The 9,068-nt window shown below is 55.5% G+C and overlaps 2 non-coding genes across 2 annotated transcripts; both read left to right on the top strand.

Moving 5' to 3' along the window:
- The first annotated feature begins 6,080 nt into the window (after nucleotides 1–6,080).
- LOC120389437 lies at nucleotides 6,081–6,300 on the top strand. The gene has a single exon (XR_005590917.1). It is a non-coding gene; the product is annotated as a small nucleolar RNA U3 (small nucleolar RNA).
- A 2,533-nt stretch (nucleotides 6,301–8,833) lies between these two features.
- On the top strand, nucleotides 8,834–9,046 carry LOC120389442. The gene has a single exon (XR_005590920.1). It is a non-coding gene; the product is annotated as a small nucleolar RNA U3 (small nucleolar RNA).
- The last annotated feature ends 22 nt before the right edge of the window (nucleotides 9,047–9,068 follow it).

Genomic DNA, 9,068 nt, shown 5'->3' with positions numbered 1-9,068 from the left:
AGGCCTGTGTTTTAGCCAGTCTCTCACCCGGGCAATACCTCTGTACAACTCCCTGAGACACTCTCAATTCTCTCCCCACCCCAAGTAAATTCTGTTCTGCTCCTTTCATCGAGATGCCTGGGACACCACCTCACACTGTGTTGTTGAGGGGTTGGGCAAACTCTCAGTGCCTGAAGCCTCTGCCACTCACCTGGTGCCCCATAGATCAGCCATAGCCCTGGTTCTGCTCCTCTCTCTAGAGTGTGAAAGGAGCTGAGTCAGCGACTCCATGGGAGCTACGGGGCTGCAGAACCAACAGAGAGAAAAAAAGGTGCTCAGTGCCCACTGGCAGCCAGCTCCCCCCCCACACACACTACAGGCCTTGCTGACAAGCTCCTCACACTTGCCAGTGATCAGCTGTTCAGTGGGGTGCAGGAGGCGCTGGGGGGGGGAGGAGCAGGGAGAGTGGGAGAGGAAGAGGAATGGGGCAGGAAGGTGCAGGGCGGGAAGAGATGGGACAGGGGTGGGGGCTTGGGGGAAGGGGTGGAGTTGGGGGCAGGGCCTGGGGAGGAAAGGGGGGATTTGTCCCATGCCCCGGATCCCTCTAGGGCCGGCCCTGAAGGGACGCACCGACTATCACAGTGACAATAAAACTGAGCAGCATTGCGGGGGAGGCTGAGGGAGATCCGCACTCACCAGGTCTCTTCTCTCCCCCAAGCTGAGCCAGACACTGCTCTCTCCTGGCTCTCACTCTAGCAGCTGGACGCCAAGGAGCCATTTCCTCACAGGAAGTGCATCGAGTGCCCCTGTGGTGCTGGGGGGCTGGCGCTGCTGCTGCCTGTGGGGCTGGCAGGGGGGCTGATTTCTGCACAGACTCTCAGCTGCCAGGCCGGAGGGGGCACTTGGGACCTTACCAGATTGGCTCAGTGAAGACGGGGGGTTGACAGAGCAATACAGACGCTCTCCAGAGCACGGAGCAGCAGCCGCCCATGCAGCCAGGCAATGAGCATTTCCCACAGCCTGGAGCCAAGGGGGAGGCGGCAGCTGCTGTTCCAGCTCCTCGGGGACAGGCCCTGTCAGCCAACGGCCACTTCTTACTCCCCACAGCTAAGGGCGTCGGGTTCCTCCGGTGGGGGTGTGGAGCAGCCGTTCGTTTTCCTGTTCACACTCCTCTGCGGTGTGAAAATCGGGGAGGGGAGGCAGAAGCCCCATTTCCCTCCCAAAATGATGCCCAGTGGGGGAAGCCAGGACAACAGGGTGGGGCGGCAAGTGGTGGCCAGACTCTCGCCTCCAGGGTCTAGTCTAGCTCAGGGTCCAGCTCAACCTCCTCCCCATGTCACTGGCCCCCCAGTCCCCTTCCACCACCAGGTCAACCCGGGCACTAGGGCAGGAACAGGGTGAGGCAGCAAGTCAAGCTGAGCAAGGCAGGCAAAAGCGAGTCTTGTCTTCATGGGCCGCTCCCAATGACGTCCTTTTTGTGTGCAACTGCTGCAAAAACCTCCCAGGCAGAGAAGCAACAGGCCAAAATGCTGCTATACAGCTGCCAAAGTAGCTTAGTTGGGAGAGCGTTAGACTGAAGATCTAAAGGTTCCTGCTTCAATCCCAGGCTTTGACAGGTTCTTTCATTCTCTTTGTACAGGGGGGCAGCTTGTTCTCTGGCAGCCCTGACTTCTTCATTCATCCCCTTTTCCTTATTTCCTGGCTGAGGCGGCGGCCTGCCAGGGAGCTCCCTGGCACCTCTGGCTGCCTGGGCTGAAGGCGAGAGGCAGGCCTAGGCGTGGTGAGGGCCTCCTGTCCGGGCCTGAGGCTGCAGTGCTTCCTGGCCCCCTTTTCCCACCCACACCGGCAGGCGGCGGCTGCGGGAGAACACGAGGGAGGCTCTGGGGGCGCTGGGCAGCGCTGTGTGTGTGGCTGTCAGGGGAAAGAGCCGAGGCTCCCGACTCGACCTGCCATTGACTCGCGTGGCTCTGCGCGGCCGTCAGCCGGGGCGGGCCAGGCTGCGGACGTGACTCAGGCTTGGGCCGCATGGCCGCGCTTTCCTGACGAGGTAGAACCCTGGGTGTCAGGTCGCTGTGCAGCTTTGATCTAAACTGACCAGCAGCCCACAGCCTCCCCCTGGGTCTGCCCCACCTGGTTACTCCTTACAGGCCGACCTTACCCCCCTTCCAGCCCCGGATTCACCCCCTAATCATCCTACTGCCACTCAGAGCCACAGCCGTGGAGGTGCTGAAGGAGGGAGGGGTGACTCCAGGGTGGGGTTCTTCTCTAAAGATGGCTGGCAGAAAGGTGGTGCTCAGCTCTGTCAGCCACCTGCCCAGGTGCCTCGCTGCCAGGGGATGCAGACATTTCTGTAAGGGGATTAAATGGGGTATTTGGCTTCTGAGTGAATGTGAGAAATGTGCAATTATGAGAGGGAATTTCCATCTCTCATTCTACTGCTCTTCAGTGGCCTAATGGCGAAAACATTAGCTTCCTAAACCAGATATTGTGGGTTCAAGCCCCATCTGGGGTGAAAAACTCCTCTCTTCTTGTATAAAGTACTGGATCTTCAGAACAGTCCTCTAGGAACAGCATCTTCCATTTGACAAATGCTTTCTAAACCCATCAGTAGCAAACAGTTAATACTAGTGTTTGTCTGAGAATAGAGTGAAGGGGAGTGTTTACTCTGACACAGACAGAAAGAGCAAGGCTGTTCTGAAAGAGAATGGATCTGTCTGGAGACAAAGCAGCCCATGAGACTGAGCAACCGTGTGAAAAGAAGAGGTTCAAATATGTTAGGTGTTATGTAGGTTGGCCTGGCAAATTTAGCGCTTGGCTACACTTGCAGATGTAGAGCGCTGGGAGTTAAACCAGCCCTCGGAGACCACAGCAGAGAAAATGCTGCTGTGTGTTTACTCTGACAGCTGCAAGTGCACTGGAATGGCCACACTAGCAGCTCTTGCAAATGCCACAGAGAGCAGTGCATTGTGGTAGCTATCCCAGTGTGCAAGTGGCTGCAATGTGCTTTTCAAATGGGGGGCGGGGGTGGAGTGTGTATGTGGGGGGAGATACAGTGTGTTTGGGGGACTGAGAGTGTCAGCATGCTGTCTTGTAAGTTCAGAGAGCAGCAGACCACCCCTCCCCCACCTCTCTCTCTCACACACACCCTGCATCATCGGCAGCAGCATTCCCCAGTAATGGTTGCTTTGTCCCGGAGCAGATAAGCAGCCGGCTGTCGGAAACAGAGCTTTGAAAGGGAATATCCGCATGCCGATTTCAAAACAATGACCACAGTGGGCACTTGACTTCAGGGGATTATGGAACGTTTTCAGAGGCCAATCACAGTGCAGTAATACAACACGTCGTCACACTCACACCTGGGCATTTCAGCCGAGGCAAAGTGAACTTTATGCTTCTCATGGAGGTGGATTACCAGGAGCGCTCCAGCTGCACAGCCCAGGTGCTCCATGTGCCTTGCCAGTGTGGACAACTCAGGAGTTAGGGCACCCGGGGCTGCTTTAATGGGCTCTAACTTGCAAGTGTAGCCAAGCCCCTAGACTTGCGACCTGACACCCAGGGTTATAAGACAGACATAGTGACCCCCTTACTGGCCTTGGGGAACCCCAAACCCTTGTTACTAAGGGCATTGAGGAGTCTCTGTCCATTAATAACTTCTGGGAGCTCCCCAGCAGGCTACGGGCATCAGCCGCCTCCTGCCTCACAGGTTAGACTCTTGGTGCTGTGCCAGCCGCCCCCTCGCTTGCAGGCCCAGTGTAAGAAGAAGGAGGCCCGGTGCTGGCAGAAGAGGGTTTTTATTAATCGATCTCTGTGTGCTGGGCACAGGACGCTTCCACTGTGTCCCTCTGCTGGCTTTTCTTCAGCAGCGCCTAGCGGCCCTGGCTCCAGGCTAGTGACTGGTGAGCTCTGGCACTGGCAGGAAGCGCTGCAGGGTGCTGGGCAGCGGCCCTGGCAAACCAGCTGCTGGTAGGTGTCTCTGTGATATCATGGGTCAGTGAGTGCAGCTGTTAATGGAAAGGAGGGGGGGTTATGCTCCCCCAGGGATGCCACTGAAGGCTCCTCATGGGCTCCTCAAGGTCTGCTGGGAGCCGTGTTGTCCCCCTTTTGCCACCTCAAAGGCTCCCTCTTGGACACAGTGGGGTCACCTGCTGCCTACAAGAGTGTGGGGGCCACGCTGCAAAAGCGCATCTCCCAGCAGCCACGCCAGAGCCTCAGGTTTAATCCTCAAGGCCGAGCGCAAAACCTTCAGCCGGGAACGTTTCGCTCCCTTCCTGCCTCTGCCCAAGGAGCAAGGGAGAAGCGGAGGAGACACGCCGGCTCAAAGACGCCTCCCTCCCACTTCCCTGTACGCTGTACAAAGCTCTTGGCCTGCCTCATGCCTCGTCAGGAAAGCACGGCCATGCGGCCCAAGCCTGAGTCACGTCCGCGGCCTGGCCTGCCCCGCCCCGGCTGACGGCCACGCAGAGCCACGCGAGTCAATGGCAGGTCGAGTCCGGAGCCTCGGCTCTTTCCCCTGACAGCCACACACACAGCGCTGCCTAGCGCCCCGAGAGCCTCCCTCGTGTTCTCCCACAGCAGCCGCCTGCCGGGTGGTGGGAAAAGGGGACCAGGAAGCACTGCAGCCTCAGGCCAGGACAGGAGGCCCTCGCCACGCCCAGGCCTGCCTCTTGCCTTCAGCCCAGGCAGCCAGAGGTGCCGGGGAGCTCCCTGGCAGGCCACCGCTTTGCCTCAGCCACCTCTTGCCTCACGGCCTAGGCTCTTGGTGCTCTGCTGGTCACCGGCTCGCTTGAAGGCCCAGAGGGAAAACAAATGAGCACACAGGTAGTAGAGGATGGTTTTGCTCCACTGACCTCTGGGCCCAGCACACTTCCACTGCACCACTCTGCTAGCTTTTCATCCTCTTACCCCCCAGCCACCACTATCCGGATTAGTGCCTTACGAGCTCTCGCGCTGGCAGGCAGATGCGCAGGCTGCTAGGCAGATGCGCAGGCTGCTAGGCAGCTGCCCTGGTCACAGGATTTTACAGCTTATAGAGGGTAAAAGGGATCTATTTGGAGTTTGGACCCCATTGGGAGCTGGGCAGCCGGTTTAAGATCGGGTGGCGTAAGGAATACACAATCTGCAATAGCCCCGATTGGTGGTAAAGGGCTTTGGTGTGTGGAAGGGTGCAGGGTTAATTCGGTTTAACACTGCTAAATTTGGTATAAACGCGTAGTGTAGAGCAGGCCTAACAGGGATCTCTGGGGAACAGACGTCATTGCTTTAAGAGCAGATTGCTTAGTGTGTACATCTCTTCTGAAGCACGTTAGCACCTTTGGCTCTTGCAATGTGTGCTTCTTGTGCGTAACTGTTCCGATGCGTCATTCCAACGTAGCCAGTTCCAGTTTGTTAGTCCCGCCTCTGTGAGTACAAGCTATGGAAGAAATATCTGATTGGCTGAAGAGGTGTTCCTCTCTTAGTTAGAAGAAGTGATTGGTGAAATTCGAGAAGACGTTTATTTGTAACAGAAGCTAAAGAGGCATTTTAAAAAGTTTCTTCATATGTCAGGTGCCACAATGAGACATGCATACAGTGTGCTGTTTGTCAGTCTCGCTGTCTCTGTGATCATAGTGAGATTTGATGTATTAAATTACACTCTGTAACCACTAAATATAGGCACTCTAGACGTTAGACTATAGCCGTGGGAGGTTGTTTTAACACAAAGTGATTGGATAGAATGGAACACACAGACAGGATATATTTATGTGTGTGTTCCATTCTATGCATCTGAAGAAGTGAGCTGTAGCTCACGAAAGCTCATGCTAAAATAAATTTGTTAGTCTCTAAGGTGCCACAAGTACTCCTGTTCTTTTTACGGATACAGACTAACACGGCAGCTACTCTGAAACCTGTTAGTTGGTTATATGCTGCTGTGACACACCCTTTACATAGAAATTGTTAGCTACCTGTTACATTTATATTTCTGTGTTAATTGGTTACCCACCATGTTGTATCCTACTGTATTGTACCCCACTATTGAAACCCCCCTACTGTTAACCAAAAGAAACCAATCCCCAAATGTCTACCCAAACAAACCCACACCCCTCACTATTGAATTTTCCGTTTTGCATTTTCTTAATAAAGTTTATTTTGCACCCCACCAGTGCAGTAATTGCCCCAAGATCCCCTACCTGCTGGCAGGGACAAGTAGGAGGATGAGTTAAAGTGCTTTTTCCTGAGTGTAAAGCAAGTAAGCAGTATTGCTTTGATGCAGTTGTCTGTTATTGATGATTTTTCTTTCTTCTCTCTGGGGAAGTAGAAGGGAAAGAACACAGACTGAGTGGTTAGTCTGTATAAACTACATTAAAAAACATTTTTTGGAAGTTGGTGTTTAACTTCTGTTTCTGATGTGTATATTTAGAGAAGGGATGTAGTGATTGTAACTAATTTTTAGTATATGTATTGCTTCTGTATTGTGGGAGGATGTGGGTGTTTTTCAGTGAGTTTTCTAATAGCATGAGAGAAGAAAATGCAGTGTAAAAATACAACAGTTTTTTATGTAAACAGTTGCTTAGTTGAACCTCTAATTGCTTAAACTTCTAAGTCCACCTTTTTATGCAGTGTCCCTCTCTTTTGTCCTCCCTCGTTCTAGTTTAAACTTATAGACTCATGCATATTAATTCTGCAAGTTCTCTCCACTTTCCACTTTTTCTTCTTTTCTCCACCCTCTCCCCCGTTTCGAGTAGCCCCTATTTCTACCCCTAATGCTCTGCCAGTTTGTTGGTATGCAACTTTCTCAGAGCCTCTCTGAGCCCTTAATACAGTGCGTAAGGTGTAAGTGGGGGAGGAGAAAATGGGACCCACAGAACCCCTGGCAGGTAAGGGGACTGGGAGAGCTTGACTTGGGAAGGAGGGAGGAATGGGGAAGAAGAGGCAAATAGGGGTGCACACAGTCTCTACAGTGGTGGAGAGAATGGGGCCCTGAAATGAAGCGAGGGGATAAGTGGAGGTACACAGAACCCCTCGTCCTATGGAGATTGGAAGAACCTGGCATGGGGAAGGGAGGGTACACAAAGACCCGGCATGGGGAATAGAGGGAACACAGAGTCCCTGCCATGGGGAAGTGGGAATGGGGGTGAGAACAGAGCCATTGGTGTGGGAAGAAGTGTGGGGAACTTGGTATGGGGAGAATAAGGGTGAGGAGATTCTCTGGTAAGGTCTGAGATTGGGGGAATTTCAGGGAGTCCCTAAAAGAGTGGCATGGGAGAGGGCACATAGGGAGCTTGCGGGAGGAATTGAGGGTGCTGGGAGCCTTGGGGCGGGCAATAAACTCGACCTGTACAAACTACAAAGTGTGCTCCCCACTTCTGTGAAGAACGTGGCCATCTGTTGACAAAAGGCTGTTTGCAAAGGTCCGATCCATTTTCTTTCGTGACCACTTGTTTTAAAAACGAGTCATTAAGACGTTAATCAGGGTAGCCGGGATTGGCAGTAGGGAGGTGTCTTTGCAGGAGAAATGGCCGGCGCTTAGCTAGAGACGTGCTTTCCAAAGGGATTGTTGGAGGACGATTTTTACCATGTTTTCTTCCAATCCGGCACCGAATAGGCGGGATTGCTCGAATGCAGCTGCTGTCTGGCGCTGATGCCCGCTCAGGGCCGCCCAGAGGGGGGGGCAAGAGGGGCAATTTGCCCCAGGCCCCGAGCCCCACGGGGGCCCCCACCAGAGTTTTCGGGGCCCCGGGCGGGGTCCTTCACTCCCCTCAGGGGCCTGGCAAACTCTTGTGCGGCCGGGCGCAGGAGCTTCTGCCGCTTCCGGTCTTCGCCGGCGGGGGGTCCTTCCGCTCCGGGTCGGAAGGACCCCCCGCTGGCGAATTACCGCCGAAGACGGAGCGGGACCCGCCGCCGAAGTTTAGCCCGGTCTTCGGCGGTAATTCGGTGGCGGGGGGGCCCTTCCGTTCCTGGACCCGCCGCCGAAGTGCCCCGAAGACCCGCGGTGGGGCCCCCCTCCGCCGAATTACCGCCGAAGACCGGGCTGCGCTTCGGCGGCGGGTCCCGCTTCGGCGGTAATTCAGCGGCGGGGGGGCCCCCGCCGCGGGTCTTCGGGGCACTTCGGCGGCGGGTCCAGGAACGGAAGGGCTCCCCACCGCCGAAGACCCCGGGCCCCTGGAATCCTCTGGGCAGCCCTGCACTAGTACGATGTAGGGGCGCCGAGTTTCCACTATGCTGGGGGGCTGCGCCCCCCCCGCGGGCTCCGCCCAGGCCCCACCACCCCTTTCCCCAATGCCCCACTCTCGCATTCAGCTCCTCTCCCTCCCCCCCTGTCAGCGGGCGGGAGGCGCTGGGGGAGCGCGAGGAGTGAAGGGGGCGGGGGCTGCTGCTGCTGGGCACTAATGACCCATCTGGTCCCCCCCCGATGCTCCAGTCTCGAAGCGGCCAGAGGCGGCGCCTGCCCCCGGTCACGTGACACGCGAAGTCTCTAGTGCCGGGAACCGGAGAACCAGCGGCAGCCCCGGGCGGGCAGAGCTGCGCCGGGCCGGGCTCCGCCTGCGGGGACACGGGCGCGGCACCGGCACGTGGCAGAGCAGAGCCTGTGAGAGGCGGGGCCGGTTCGGGCAGTAACAGCAAGAGGGTTTGATTGGTCGGTAGGAGCTCCGCATGCTAATGAGGAGGCGTGTTTCTGTAAATAGCGACATAAACCTCTTCTAATGGCCAGTGCGCTAAAGCTGCCTCGAGTGCGCTTCATGGCATGGGGACCTGGCTTTAGATTTGTGTCCTTTAGTTCCCATGGGGTGAAACCCGCTGTATGAAAACACTCACCGTGGTGTAAAGCGTGTGCGCATTAGCCTGGGTATGTAGATGGGGCTGGGGCTGAGGCTTTGAAAGTGTATTTTAAGCATCATTTCTATAATTTGTAATGAGGGAATGCTGGTTGAAAGTGTCTGATTTCGTTAGGAACGAAGAGAAGTTACCGTGTCTCTTCTGAGGGCAGAACAAGTAGCGTGTGTTGCTTTAATGTAGCTGCTGTTTGTTGTTGATTAGCATTCCTGCTTCCTTTTTGGGGGAGCCGTGAGGGAATGAACAGGGTCTTAGTGAGTAGATCTTACAAAGCAAGT

Source organism: Mauremys reevesii, linkage group 23, assembly GCF_016161935.1.
Source record: "Mauremys reevesii isolate NIE-2019 linkage group 23, ASM1616193v1, whole genome shotgun sequence".
NCBI lineage: Eukaryota > Metazoa > Chordata > Testudines > Geoemydidae > Mauremys > Mauremys reevesii.
This window is presented reverse-complemented; position numbering and strand designations above follow the sequence as displayed.